Source organism: Cebus imitator, unplaced genomic scaffold (genome assembly GCF_001604975.1).
Source record: "Cebus imitator isolate Cc_AM_T3 unplaced genomic scaffold, Cebus_imitator-1.0 Scaffold138, whole genome shotgun sequence".
Lineage (NCBI taxonomy): Eukaryota > Metazoa > Chordata > Mammalia > Primates > Cebidae > Cebus > Cebus imitator.
The window spans coordinates 3,221,670-3,237,014 of NW_016107453.1; the positions used below are offsets into that span (position 1 = coordinate 3,221,670).

The 15,345-nt window shown below is 37.4% G+C and overlaps 1 pseudogene; it reads left to right on the forward strand.

The window, feature by feature from the left end:
- The first annotated feature begins 11,863 nt into the window (after window positions 1-11,863).
- Window positions 11,864-13,565, forward strand: LOC108313489 (annotated as a pseudogene).
- Window positions 13,566-15,345: the final 1,780 nt, after the last annotated feature.

Consider the following 15,345-nt stretch of genomic DNA (forward strand, 5'->3'; position numbering starts at 1 on the left):
TTAAAAATGAAAAAAAAAAAAAAAAAGAATTCAGTAGGACCTCCCAGTAAGAGACATCTAGTATCCAACTTACCTCTCAGCCGCAAAGAATACCATCTTCTAAGACCAATTCCATATTCTCAGGGTTGAATTTTAAGCATTTTGTTTTGATCTATCTATAACTTCTATACCACTGAGAAGCTGAAATATTTTAAGTCTGATAAAACTATATGTAAAGATATGTGGTATTGATCATTTATAAAAGCAGTGACTGCTCTACCAGTAGGGCAAACAGGCTTCTCTTTAGAGACTTCTTTGCTCACCTAAAGAAAATTGACCAATAAAGTTAAGCCGGAGGTTTTCTAACCTCTGATTTATTCAAGGCACTCAGCCTTGTTGATTTTGCTTCCATCAACAGTAATGAGTTCTACATACCTTAGAAAAAAAACAAAGCACTTGGTTATTTCCCAGATTCTCAGTCTCAATGTTTCTACCCCTCCTAGCTCATCTGATGCTTGGAGGAATCCTTCTTCACATTTTTTAATTTAATGTTAGCATTTCCTTCTTTGGCTCATTAACTGCCCTCTGGTGCAGGTTAACCAGTGACCCTAAAGGAGGTGTCCAGTTACCCTGCAAGGGTGATGAGCAATTCTCACCCTGCACTTCAGCCAACAAAAATGTTGTGCCGTTTTACAAGCAGCAGAAGTCCCAGAAGGCCACACAGTTCCAGGGTCTGATATATGCAGAGGAATAATAAAAAATTTTATGGCTCTGAGGAAACCAATCAATCCCAAGAGTGCCTCAAGGCAGGTAAAGCTGGTGTGTCCTCACTCAGCCTCCTGCCTTGACACCTTTAACCGGGAACAGTTAAACTTGAAGTGCATGGTCTGTAAATATAAAAACAGTCCTGGATTTGAGATAAACACATGCACCAGATTCTACCTATATCCATTCATAGCTAACTGTATCTTATCTTAGAAATCCGGGGAATTGTTTATTCAAACTAAATGAATGGGATATTTTTATATTCTTGCAAAGTCAAGAAATATACACTCTCCTACCCATTGGGAAAAAGACAGGACATTTGCTAATGGAAGTCCAGGTAGGATGTTAGCCAGGGCTACAGGGCATGCTCATCACCTGCAACGTGGACGAGCACAAGTGTGTGGAGGCCTACAGTCTGCTCAACCCATACGGCGACATATATAGACCAGAAACGTTTACAGACAAGGATCAGGAGCCCTCTGGAAGTGAGGGAGATGATGATGTGGAGGCTGCCCTGAAGAAAGAAGTTAGTGACATTAAGGCATCTACAGAGATGAGGCAAAGAAGATGCCAGTCGATGGAAAGTGGAGCAAATAATGTCATCATCATCAAGACAATTGGGATAGAACCTGAGCAACTGGTACATCATATTCTCCAGGATACGTACAAAACCAAGAAGAAGACTCGAGTTATTCTACATATGTTACCCATCTCAGGCACATGCAAGGCTTTTTTAGAAGATATGAGAAAATATGGAGAAACATGTTTGGAACCCTGGTTTAAAGCTCCAAACAAAGGGGCATTTCAGATTATGTACATTAAAAAAAAAAAAAGGAAAGAAAGAAATCCTGATGTTGATGTTACAGCACACTGCTTTCTTCACAAAGATGCTGATATCAAAAACTTGAAGATACAGTGACATCCTGAATACTCCTACAAAACTGGTTACCTGTATCAAAGACCCATTTATGCAAAAATGTTAAAAAACAAAACAAAACAAAAAACACCCCAAACAAAAGCCTGGACAAACAGCACATAAACCTCCTGCACCATGCAGACATCCAGTGGCTTATCAGAGGAAGAGTTCCCTACAGGATATTTGAGTTGAAAGGTGAATTGCCGGAATACCCACAAGAAAACAGCCAGCTTTTGCTGAGTGCTTTGGAAATAAAAAATCACTACAGAAACTAGCCTATTTAGCAGATGTTTTTCATCACATGAACAAATGAACAAGTCTCTGAAAGGTTCTGGAGAAAAAATGTTTTCTTAAAGTGAAAAGAGCCTTAGATCTAAAAGGAAACTGACTTGCCACCTTGCCAGAGAAATTCTTGAAATTTTTCTCCAGCCACTTGGACTTGAAAATGAAGGGTACAACTCTCAAATCTTGCTATAACCCAGCTGGAGGAACCATAAAACCCAATTAAATAGCAACTTCTCTCCTTTTCCCAGCAGTAGTATATGACCGTATGAGGAATCCCTTCTCTAAATCTACTCAGCTTAAAATTTTATCTCTGAAGGAAGAGAATGAACTCATCCCTAGACTGACAGTCCTAGATTTCTATGAAATAAGAATATTCTTCAACTTAGTGTTCATACTCACATACCATAAGGGATCCCTGCAGGGGTTTTCTAAATTTGAAAGTCATTTCAGGCATATTTTTGGGTAAAACAATTGAAAAAGGCAGACACAAAGTCTGCAAAGAAAATTGTCCAGATTAAAAATATTAAGGAGGTGTAAAGTTAGCTTGTGGAAATAGGCTTATCCTTAAGTTTTAAAAAGTTAGGAAGTAGTAAAAATCTTAGGCTTCCTGCACAAGTGGCTATGTTTATTTAATGCCTAGTGAATATGGGACTATATTTTTATCCTCCTAGCTGTGCTTCTGTTTGGTAAACCAGACGAGAATGATTTGAGAGAAGCAAAGAGAATAGGCAGGACCTTCTTTCTATAGCCTTACATATTTAGAATGTTAATTCTTAATGACGATGAAGTTACCTTGAAAGGATTGATAAGAGGATTATTAATATCATTTAGGGGAATAGAGAGGATAGGATTTTGGTGCCTTCTTCAGCAGACTTGCTCCAAGACAAGGATTCTTTTATTTTTATAGTGCAAGACAAAAGGTCTGGGAAAAAGTTGGCCATCTGCCTAAGGAACATACAACTCTGTGGAACTAAGTTGTTTTTACTTTCTGAAAGCTGCTACTCTCTAGAAAAATTTTTATTTCATAGTTTGTTTTTCATTGCCTTTTATATTTACTTGTATTTGGTAAAGCTTGGTTGTCATACAATCTGTTCTTTCCCGACTACAAAATCCTGTGTTCGGCTATAACCTTTACTCATTGAAAGACTTGTTTTCAAGTTTATCAACTTTATTTTCACTGACATTTGAGCATGTTATTTTATACATGACAGGATTCTAGGGTAGGAAGTGAGTGCTTTTTATTCTCCTTTAGTGTTTTTTTTTTTTTTTTTCTTTTTAAAAATACTTTTTTTTTTTTTTTTTTTTTTTTTTTTTTTTTTTTTTTTTTTTTTTTTTTTTTTCTTTTTAAAAAATTACGTCAGTTAAAAAAGAAATAAAACTGCAATCTTGTGGTTTAGGAAACTTGTCTAACTCTATAGAGGAAGGAATGTAAAACTACATATTTTAAAACATGTTTCTCTAAGGTTAAACATGGTTTTCAAATGTTATTTTTACTTGTATTTTGCTTTTGGTACAGCCAAATATTGAGCTTGTTTTTTCATAGTTCCTGATATTCCCAGAAAAATCAAAATAAATTTGTTCAACCCCCCACCCCGAAAAAAGAAGTTCGCCAATGGTCTAGGAAGCGCTAACCGAATCATTCCTTTGGTAGTGTATTCTATTCCTAACCAGACACACGTGTTAATGAAACTACAAGTTTTAGGTTTTTCCTAATGGCTTCAATTGGGTGATTTTTATCCAAGCAAGCAGCCTTCTGTTTTTTAATTCTATGTCTTCCCTGTAAGTATTCTTACATTAAAGGGAAAATAATATGTTTTTCATTTTACCAAAAAAAAATACCTAAATTGAGGTTTTTATAGTAACAATGTCTTCATAGTTACAGACTACCTTTCCTTCCTTAAAAAAAAAAAAAAAAAAAAGGCAACAAAACATGCACAAAGATCACTTTCCCCCACCACAGAAAACCCTACCTCTCCCCATCCAAAAATGCCACCTTTGAGCCGCCAACAGGATTTCTCACAATCCCTTAGGCATTCCTCCAGATATTTTTTTCAGAGTCTGACTTAACTCACCACAGTTTAACTTGAGAGTTGTAGAGGTCAGACTCTAGCAGAATATGACTACAAAAAATGGAGGTACTAGTTTTAAAATGCATAAAATATATATAAATAAATCCATTAACTCAACTGCAGCAGTCTAATCATTAATCAATAATCTATCAATTGACACAACCTAGGTTATATTAATTTCATCATTGCATAGAATTCATCTGTTTAGAGCAACACTGTCCAATAGAAATAAAATACGACCCACATATGTAATTTAAGTTTTCTGTAACAGCATTCATAAAGTTTAAAAAGTTAAAATTAAATTTAATAATATATTTTATTTAACCCAATATAGCCAAACTAGGATCATTTCAACATGTGATCAATATTTTTAAATTATCGCCAGGCTCAGTGGCTCACACCTGTAATCCTAGTACTTTGGGAGGAGGAGGCAGGTGGATCACTTGAGGTCAGAAGTTTAAGACCAGCCTGGGAAACATGGTGAAACACTGTCTCTACTAAAAATACAAAAATTAGCCAGGCATGGTTGTGTGCCTGTAGTCCCAGTTACTTGGGAGGCTGAGGCAGGAGAATTGCTTGAACCCAGGAGGAGGAGGTTGCAGTGAGCCGACATGGCACCACTACACACCAGCCTAGGTAGCAGAGAGAGACTCTGTCTCAAAAATAAATAAATAAATTATGAAGGTATTTTGCATTCTTCTTTGCAAAATCCATAGTGTATCTTACACTTGCTGCACATCTCATTATATTCTATTTCCAGGGCACCGTAGCTGCAGATTGGGTGGAGAGTACAGGTCTAGAGGGTGCAGGGTTAAAGGACTGGACAAGTGCTGTGTGAACACTACCAGTTCTACCAGTCTTCAATGTGCCAACAGATGTCAGAAGGTTAAATTAGTCTCTTATATCCACTTACGTTTGTCTGTTTAGAGATTTGACAACTATGTATGAAGTTTAAATTGCTTTTAAATTGGTATTAGTTAAGAAAATAAATTCACTAAGAAAATAAAATCTGTTGATTTGCTGTATTCGTCTCCTACTGCTACTATAACAAATTATCACAAATTTATTGGCTTAAAACAACACATATTGACTATCTTACAGTTCAGGAGATCAGAAGTCTAAAATGGGTTAGCACAGCTGCATTCCTCTGGAGGCTCTGGGGGGAATCCATTTCCATGCCTTTTCCAGCTTCTAGAGGTGGCCTGCATTCCTTGGCTCAGGGACCCTACATCCGTCTTCAAAACAAAACCAGCAGCATGTCATCTTCAACTCTCTCTCTCTCCGTCTCTCTCTCTCTCTCTCCCCGTCTCTCTCTCTCCCTCTCCCTCTCTCTCTTCTCTCTCTCTCTCACCACCTCCTCAAACATAATACTCCTATCTTATTTCTGACTCTCTTCCTCCCTCATAGGAGGAGCCTTCTGATAACATTGAACCCACCTGGTTAATCCAGGACACCCTCCCCATATCAAGATCCTTATCTTAATCACGTGTGCAAACTCTTTTGCCTAAGGTATCATAGTCACAGGTTCTGGGGATTAGAATGTGAATATCTTTGGAGGGCCACAACAGAACTGTCTACCACAATGAAATAGGCTCACATGCTCAGCTCAGATGTACAGGTGAGATTTTGTCACATCTATAGTTATAGCTATGGCAAAAACTAGCTATGCCCTAGATCAGTGGTCCCCAGCCTTTTTAACACCAAGGACCAGTTTTGTGAAAGACAATTTTTCCATGCTCAGGAGGTGGAGGGGATAGTTTCAGGACAAAACAGTTCCACCTCAAATCATCAGGGATTAATTAGAATCTCATAAGGAGCACACCACCTACATCCCTCGCATGCACAGTTCACCACAGGGTTCAGGCTCTTATGAGAATCTAACACCACCGCAGATCTGACAGGAGGCGGAGCTTAGGCAGTAATACCCATACACCTGCCACTCACCTCCTGCTGTCCAGCCCAGTTATTCACAGGCCACAGAGTAATACCAGTCCATGGTCCAGGGGTTCAGGGCCCCTGTGCTGGGTGACTCTTTGTTTCAAGCAATATTTCATAAAAATTAATATGTAGAATAATAAATGTTAGACACATGCTTGGCATTTGTGTTTAGTAAGTGAAGGTCACAGTTTCTTCAATTTAAATATATATGCTTGGGGAAAGTCAAGATAGTAGGCATATGAGTTGAATCTGGAAAGAAAGACTCTAGCTGTGTGTTATCTATTTTTTAAGCTGCTGTTCCAAATTTGCCAGGGAAAATCTTCACCTTCACACTCAAGTAATTAGTACCACATTTAGCATGGAGTGTAATTTCTCACAAGGATTTGGTAAAGTCTTTTAGGAGAATTTACTCTTTGCTAAATATACGTGATGAAGTAAAAAACATCTTAAATCAACAAATATTCAATATTATAAGGAAGGCACAGTGACCAGTTCAAAATGTACCATAACTTAAACTATAAATTTAACTTTCTTAAGAATAATGAGTACTTTTTAAATTTCCCTTACTTAGCAAATCAGTGCAAGCAAACAGGTAATTTTACTTACAAACTGTTCATTGATTCCACTCGAATACTGCCCTTTAATGCTTTCTCTTCAATTTACCCTTATTTGGAGGTTCTATTTACACACTGAAAGAGAAAATTGAGGCAACAATTTCAGTTTGAAAACACGTGTTCCCAAACCACCTGGGCCAGCATCTGAGTTTGCACCATCCCTGTGTGCTCAGCCTCCAAGTCTCTTGTGCTAGGGGAATGGACAGGTGCACCTTGACTTGTGATGAGGTTATGTCACAATAAACCAGTTATAAATTGAAAATATATTGTTTAAAATGCATTTAATATACCAAATTTACAGATTATCACAGTTTAGCCTAACCTTCTTGAAATGTGCTCAAAATACTTACATTAGTCAAGATGGGCAACACTACCTAACACAAAGCCTATTTTATAATAAAGTGTTGAATATCTCATATAATTTTTTGAATATTATACTGAAAGTAAAAAGACAGATGACTAGGATGACTATATGAGTACTCAAATTACAGTTTCTACTGAATGCTTTTCACTTTTGCAGCATCAGAAAGTCAAAAAAGCATAAGTGGAACCATTGTTAGGTTGGGGACCATTTCTATTCCTCAGCTCATACTGCCGTAACACAATACCATAGACCGGGTGGCTTAAACCACAGACGTTTATTTCCACAGTTATGGAGGCTGGAAGTCTGAGATTAAGACGCCAGCATGGTTAGAGCTACATCCCTCTTTCTGGCTTGCAGATGGCCACCTTCTCACTATGTCCTCACAGTGGCAGAAAGAGAGACACAGCAAGCTCTCTGATGTCACTTCTTTTAAGAGTACTAATCCCATCATGAGGGCATGGCGTCATCTAAACTTAATTATCTCCCAGAGGTCCCATCTACAAATACCATGACATTGGGGATTAAAGCTTCAAAATATGAATTTTACAGGGTTGCAATTCAGTCCATAGCATGAAATATGCAGGACCTAGGCAAAAAAGGAGCTCAGGGCGATGGACCTAATCTGGCAAACTGGATCAAACTCAGCCCTTTTCTCATCCTCCGGCTTCCTCGTGGCTTCCTACAGATGCCCCAAGCTGTGGGGAGAAGAGCAAATATGATCACTGCTGAAAGCTCATTTCTCAGGTTCTCTAAATATGCGTTCAATGCGAAACCCTTAAAGGGAATTTTCTACCCAAAACTGTCGCTTTGCAGCTTAACAATTATATATTTGAAATGATGTCTAGGGAGACTGAGTTTTCTTAAGTAACACCTCTAAGGAGAAACCAAATGCCTAGCTAGCAAGGTGACTTTCTTGGCTAATTTTACTTTTTAAAATATTTTTACTTTTCTTGAAATAGTACTAAATAGGGTGTAGTTTTACAAGCCAGGGAGAAGATTCACTTACCGATTCTTGAACTAAAATAGCACTGTGCCGAAAAGAAAAGTAGATGATGAGTATATATAATAGCTACTTTCATGAAAACTCAATTCTAGAAAGAAACTAAATTTCATTCATTGTTTGTCTAAAGAGAAAGTGCAATGTTCATTGCAGCACTGTTTACAATAGCAAAGACCTGGAACCAACCCAAATGCCCATCAATGATACACTGGAAAGGGAACATGTGGCACATATACACCATGGAATACTATTCAGCCATAAAAAATGATAAGTTCATATCCTTTGTACAGACGTGGATGAAACTGGAAACCAACATTCTCAGCAAACTGACACAAGAACAGAAAATCAAACACCGCATGTTCTCACTCACAGGTGGGTGTTGAACGATGAGAACACATGGACACAGGGAGGGGAGCATCGCACATTGGGGTCTGTTGTGGGAGACTAGGGGAGGGACAGCGGGGTGGGGAGTTGGGGAGGGATAACATGGGGAGAGATGCCAAATATAAATGATGGGGAGGAAGGCAGCAAATCATATTGCCACGTATGTACCTATGCAACAATCCTGCATTTTCTTCACATGTACCACAAAACCTAAAATGCAATAAAATGAAAAATAAAAATAAAAAGAGAAAGTGCAAGCATAGTAATTAACGGGCAAGATGGCCAAAAAGTAACTGTTCTAGTGCTTTATTTCGGATAAACGCAGTGTAATTATGATTCTTGTGAATTTCAGTAAAGCATGATTTAATATGACAGCAAGGGTGCCATTAAAATGTGGGTATTAACTTTCCAATAATTTCTAGAAACTGAAATGGAATCTGTTTGGCAATAACATGACATTTTGACACCAATGAAAATATTTTATGTAGTTATGTAAGTGATAAAAATAAATGCTTTATAAAAATTTATCCAGAAGGACTTATAACTAGGAAAAACAATCATAATTAACAAGATGTTGTGAAGTGTGCAGCAGCCAAAGACAACTTTTAGACCAGCTGAAGGTGATGAGGTCATTTCTGGTCCTAAGTTCATAGGATCTGACCACCTGTAGAGATTTTTTTTTAAAGCACTTAAAAGAATTAATTTTCCAAATATGGAGAAGCTGAGAAAGTCTCCCTCTTTTACGTGACTTTCTATTGTGCCAATGTAGTGGAATCAAATGCACACTTCAGCTTTTTAAGCATCGGTTCCTGTGGAGCAGGAGTAAATGTGTAAACTCCACCAGTACCAGCTGGAAAAAAGAACATGAATCTATTATTTCCTACTGTATTATGAAGCCTAAATTTTGTTTCCAGGATAGAATGTGTCCAAAGCAACCAAACTCAGAGAAGGATTGTGAAATTACCCAGTGGAGTAGGAACCATCTTGACATTTCAGCTGGCTGATACAAACAAAGCTGTACAGGCAGGTAACCATGCCTCTTGTTGCATTAGCTGTTCAGAGTCCACTACAATATTGAAGAGATTCTTTTTACTATTTTTAACTGAAATCATTATAGCACAAGACTCTTAACCACAGTAACACCAAAAGAACAAGAGGCAATTTTATTAAGTATATGTCTTTTTTTCAATATGAACATTACTGATCTCTAAATTCATAATGTCTACTGAGGATTTCTAAGTCAAATAATAATAAGTATGATAATAGTAATAATAGAAGATATTTCATCAAAACATGCATATCTTTTGACTCTACTTTTACATATAATTTTAATAAAATTATACTTCTAAGTATTACCAAATAAGGACAAAAAGTTTTAATGTATCATAGTGTTTTTCAAAATAAAATTTATTGTTTAGAGAAGTTTTAGGTTCACATCAAAATTGAATACAAAGTACAGAGGGTTCCCATCTATACCCTGCAATCCCTGACACACACACATAGCCTCCCCAACTATCGCGCCATATATGAGAGTGGCACATTTGTTACCATCAACAAACCTACATTTATACATGTTTATCACCCAAAATCCATAGCTTACATTAGAATTCATTCTTGATGTTGTATATTCTATGGCTTTGGAAGAATGTATAATGACATGTATTTTAAAAAATCATAGTATCATAAACAATCATTTCACTGTTCTAAAAAAGCCTCTATGTTCCACCTACTTACATCTCAGTCCTCCTTAACCCCTGGCAAGGACTGTTCTTTATACTGCCTCTATAGTTTTGCATTTTCCAGAATGTTATATAGTTCAAATAGTATAGTATATAGCCTTTTAAGATTGGCTTCTTTCACTTAGCAATATGCATTTAAGTTTTCCCCATGTCTTTTTGTGGCTTGATAGCTTATTTCTTTTTAGTTTTAAATAATGTTCCATCTTCTGGATGTACCATGGTTTATTTACCCATTCACCTAGAGAAGGACTTCTTCATTGCTTCCAAATTTTGGCAATTATGAACAAAGCTGTTATCAATATGCAGGTTTTTGTATAGACACATGTTTTCAACTGGTTTGAGTAAATACCAAAGAACACTATTGTTGGACAGTATGGTAAAAGTATGTTTGGTTTTGTAAGAAATTGCCCAGCTGTCTTCCAAAGTAGCTGTACCATTTTGCATTCCCATCAGCAATGAATGAGAGTTCTTATTACACATTCTCATCAGCATTTGTTGTCAGTGTTTTAGATTTTGGCCATTATAATAAGTATGTAACAATATCTCAGTGTGGCTTTAATTTGCAGTTTTCTAATGCCATATTATTTGCATCATCCTTACACATGCATATTTGCCATCCACATCTCTTTTTTGGTGAGGTGTCTGTCCACGTCTTTTGCCTGTTTTTTAATGGGGTTGTTCCTTTTCTTATTGTTGAATTCTAATACTTTACATATTTTGAATAGCTGTTCTTTATCAGATATGACTTTTGTAAATATTTTCTCCTACTCTGTCGTAGTGTTTTAAGTGTTGGTCAACCTTGAGGCTTTAGAGAAACAAAAACAATTGGAACAAATTATATGGTTGTAAAACTTTAGAACCATTCTTGAAGGTGCCTTTAAAATGATCTATGGGCTGGGTGCAATGGCTCACGCCTGTACTGCTAACACTTTTGGAGGCCAAGATAGGAGAATTGCTTGAGCACAGGAGTTTAAAATCTGCCTGAGCAACATAGAGACACTCCATCTCTACAAAATATTTAAAAATTAACTGGGTGCAATGGCACGTGCCAGTAGTCCCAGCTACTTGGGTGGCTGAGATGGAAGGATTGCTTGAGCTAAGAAGTGGAGGCTGGAGTGAGGTGCGATGGCACCACTGCACTCCACCGTAGGTGATAGAATGAGACCCTGTCTCAAAAGAAAAAATAAAAATAAAGAAAAAATTTATCTATCTTAGATTATCATTTCACTATACTGTGAAAGTTGTCAGAATCAAAATGGAGTCTCTAATAATAAAAAAAATAAAACCACACATGAAAACCTGACATACCAAGACCAGACAAGGACACAGACACATACACACACACACACACACACACACACACACAAACTATAAACCAATATCCTTGATGAACATAGATGCAAAAATCCTCAATGGAGTATTAGCAAACTGAATGCAACAACACATTAAAAACGTCATTCACCATGATTAAGTGGGATTCATCCCAGGGATGCAAGGATGGTTCAGCATGTACAAATCAACAACAAATGTGATAGATCATGTTAAAAGAACCGAGAACAAAAGCCATGTAATCATTTCAATAGATGCTGAAAAAGCATTCAATAAAATTCAACATTCCTTTATGATAAAAATGCTCAACTTGTTGTGGGTAAAAATACACAGAAACTGGGTATATATGACAAACCGACAGCTAACATCATACTCAACAAGGAAAAACTGAAAGCCTTTCCTTTAAGAACTAGAAAAAGCCCCCTCACTCGCCACCGACAACCTGCCTTACCTGTGCAAATCCTGCTGCCGTCCCGCAGAAATGCTTCAATTACTCACAGGCTTTCGACAGATGAGAACAGTGTCAAGGGTCCTGGGTCCTCATCTCACTCAGGTTTATGCCAAAGATGTAAAATTTGGTGCAGATGCCCGAATCTTAATGCTAAAGGTGTAGACCTTTTAGCCAATGCCATAGCTGCTACAATGGGGCCAAAGGGAAAAACGGTGGTTATTGACCAGAACTGGGGAAGTCCCAAAGTAACAAAAGATGGAGTGACTCTTGCAAAGTTAATTGACTTAAAGGATAAATATAAAAATATTGGAGCTAAACTTGTTCAAGATGTTGCCAATAACACAAATGAAGAGACTGGGGATGGGCATGTTCAATCACCAAAGAAGGCTTCAAGAAGATTACCAAAGGTGCTAATCCAGTGAAAATCAAGAGAAATGTGATGTTAGCTGTTGAAGCTGTAATTGCTGCACTTAAAAAACAGTCTAAACCTGTGACCACCCCTGAAGAAATTGCTCAGGTTGCTACAATTTTTGTAAATGGAGACAAAGAAATTGGCAACGTCATTTCTGATGCAATGAAAAAGTTCAGAAGAAAGGGTTTCATCACAGTAAAGATGGAAAAACACTGATCGATGAATTAGAAATTATTGAAGCCATGAAAGTTTGACTGAGGATATATTTCTCCTTACTATATTAATACATCAAAAGGTCAGAAATGTGGATTCCGGGATGCCAATGTTCTATTGAGTAAAAAGAAAGTTTCTAGTGTCCAGGCCTTTGTACCTGCTCCTGAAATTGCCAATGCTCACCATAAGCCTATGGTCACAATTGCTGAAAATGTTGATAGAGAAACTCTAAGTACACTCATTCTGAATAGCTAAAAGTTGGCCTTCAGGTTGTAGCAGTCAAAGCTCCAGGGCTTAGTGACAGTGCAAAGAACCAGCTTAAAGACATGACCATTGCTCCTGGAGGTGCAGTGTTTCGAGAAGAGAAGTTGACTCTAAGTCTTGAAGATGTTCAGCTTCATGACTTAGCAGAAGTTGTAGAGGTCACTGTGATCAAAGATGGCGCTGTGCTCTTAAAAGGAAAAGGTGGCAAGGCTCAAATTGAAAAAGGTGTGCAAGAAATCATTGAGCAGTTAGATGTCACGAATAGTGAATATGAACAGGAAAAACTGAATGAACGACTGGCAAAACTTTCAGATGAAGTAGCTGTGCTTAAGGTTAGTGGGACAAGTGATGTTGAAGTAAAGGAAAAGAAAGACAGTGTTACAGATGCCCTTAAAACACAAGAGCTGCTGTTGAAGAAGGCATTGTTCTGGGAGGAGGTTGTACCCTACTTCGGTGCATTGGTGCCTTGGACTCATTGACTCCAGCTAATGAAGATCAAAAAATTGGTATAGAAGTTATTAAGAGAACTCTCAAAATTCCCACAATGACCGTTACTAAAAATGCAGGTGTTAAAGGGTCTTTGATAGTCAAGAAACTTATCCAGGTCCTCCGAAGTTGGTTATGATGCCATGGTCAGAGATTTTGTGAATATGGTGGAAAAAGGAATTACTGACCCAATAAAGTTTGTGAGAAATGCTTTATTGGATGCTGCTGGGGTGACCTCTCTGTTTAAACTACAGCAGAAGTTATAGTCACAGAAATTCCTAAAAAAAAAAAGAGAAGGCCCCCGAAATGGGTGCAATGGGTGTAATGGGAGGTGGTATGGGAGGTGGCAAGTTCTAATTCTTAGAAAAGTGCTTTAGCTTTATTAATAAACTGTGACAGGAATCCCAAGGCAGTATTCCTCACCAATAATTTCAGAGAAGTCAGTTGGAGAAAATGACGGAAGAAAAGACTAGCTGATGTTTAGGAAATCACTAACTATAAGTTACTGGTTTCAAATGACAAAATACATAATGTTTACTGCTGTCATTGTCCATGCCTAAAGATAATTTATTTTGTATCTTTTAATAAAAAGACATTTGTGTATTTCTAATACTGGGTGTAAGAGCCATGTACCAATGTACTGCTTTCAACTTAAATCACTGAGGCATTTTTACTACTATTGTGCTAAAATCAGGCTTGCCACCACCAGATGAGAAGTTAAGCAGCCTTTCTGTGGAGAGTGAGAATAATTATGTACAAAGTAGAGAAATACCCAATTATGTGACAACCTTTGTTTAACAAAAATTTGTTTAAAGTTAAAAAAGAAAGAAAGAAAAAGAAGAACTGGAACAAGACAAAGATGTCCACATCCACCATTCCTCTTCAACATAGTACTAGATGTCCTAGACAGTACAATTAGAAAAGAGAAATAAATTAAGGGCATCCAAATCGGAAAGAAAGAAGTCAAATTATCCTTGTTCCCAGACAACATGACTGTACATGTAGAAAACCCTAAAGACTCTAAAAAAAAAAAGTTAGAAATGATAAATGAATTCAGTAAAGTTGCAGGATACAAAATAAACATACAAAAATCAATAGTATTTATATACACCAACAGCACATGCTCTGAAAAAGAAATCAAGAAGGCAAACCATTTTCAATAGCTGTATGAATTATAAAATACCTAGAATACATTTAACCAAATAAGTGAAAGATCTACCTTAGGAAAACTATAACAAACTGATGAAAGAAATTGAAAAGGACATTTTAAAAATGGAAAGTGTTCATGACCAGCCTGGCCAACATGGTGAAACCCTGTCTCTACTTTAAAAAATACAAAAATCAGTCAGAAATCACTTGAACCTAGGAGGCAAAAGTTGCAGTGAGCCGAGATCGCACCATTGCACTCTAGCCTAGCTGACAGAGCAAGACTCTGTCAAAAAAACAAAAAGAGGAAAAATATTGTATGATCATGAATTAGAAGAATTAATAATATTGTCAAAATGTCAATACTGCACAAAGCAATTTGCATATTTGCAGACGTAATGAAATCAAATACCAATAACATTCTTCACAGAAATAGAAAAAATAGTCCTAAAATTTATATGAAACCACAAAAGATGGCATAGCCAAAGAAATTCTGAGCAAAATAAACAAAGCGGGAGGCATCATACTACATGACTTCAAAACACATTAAAAAACCAATGGTAACCAAAGTAATATGGTACTTGGGTAAAAATAGACATATGAGGCCAGGTGCAATGGCTCATGGATGTACTCTCAGTACTTTGTGAGACTGAGGCAGGAAGATCATTTGAGGCCAGGAGTTAGAGACCAGCCTTAGCAACATAGGGAGATCCCGTCTCTCCAAAAAAAGAAAAAAATATATATAGCTGGGCATGGTGGTGTGCACCAGTGATCCCTAGCTGCTCAGGAGGCTGAGGCCGGAGGACTTCTTGAGTGAGCCTAGGAGTTAGAGGCTGCAATGAGCTATGATTGCACCACTACCCTCCAGCCTGGGTGACAGAGCAAGATCCTGTGAAAGTAGGAGAAAGAAAGGGAAGGAAGGAAGGAAGGAAGGAAGGAAGGAAGGAAGGAAGGAAGGAAGGAAGGAAGGAAGGAAGGAAGGAAGGAAGGA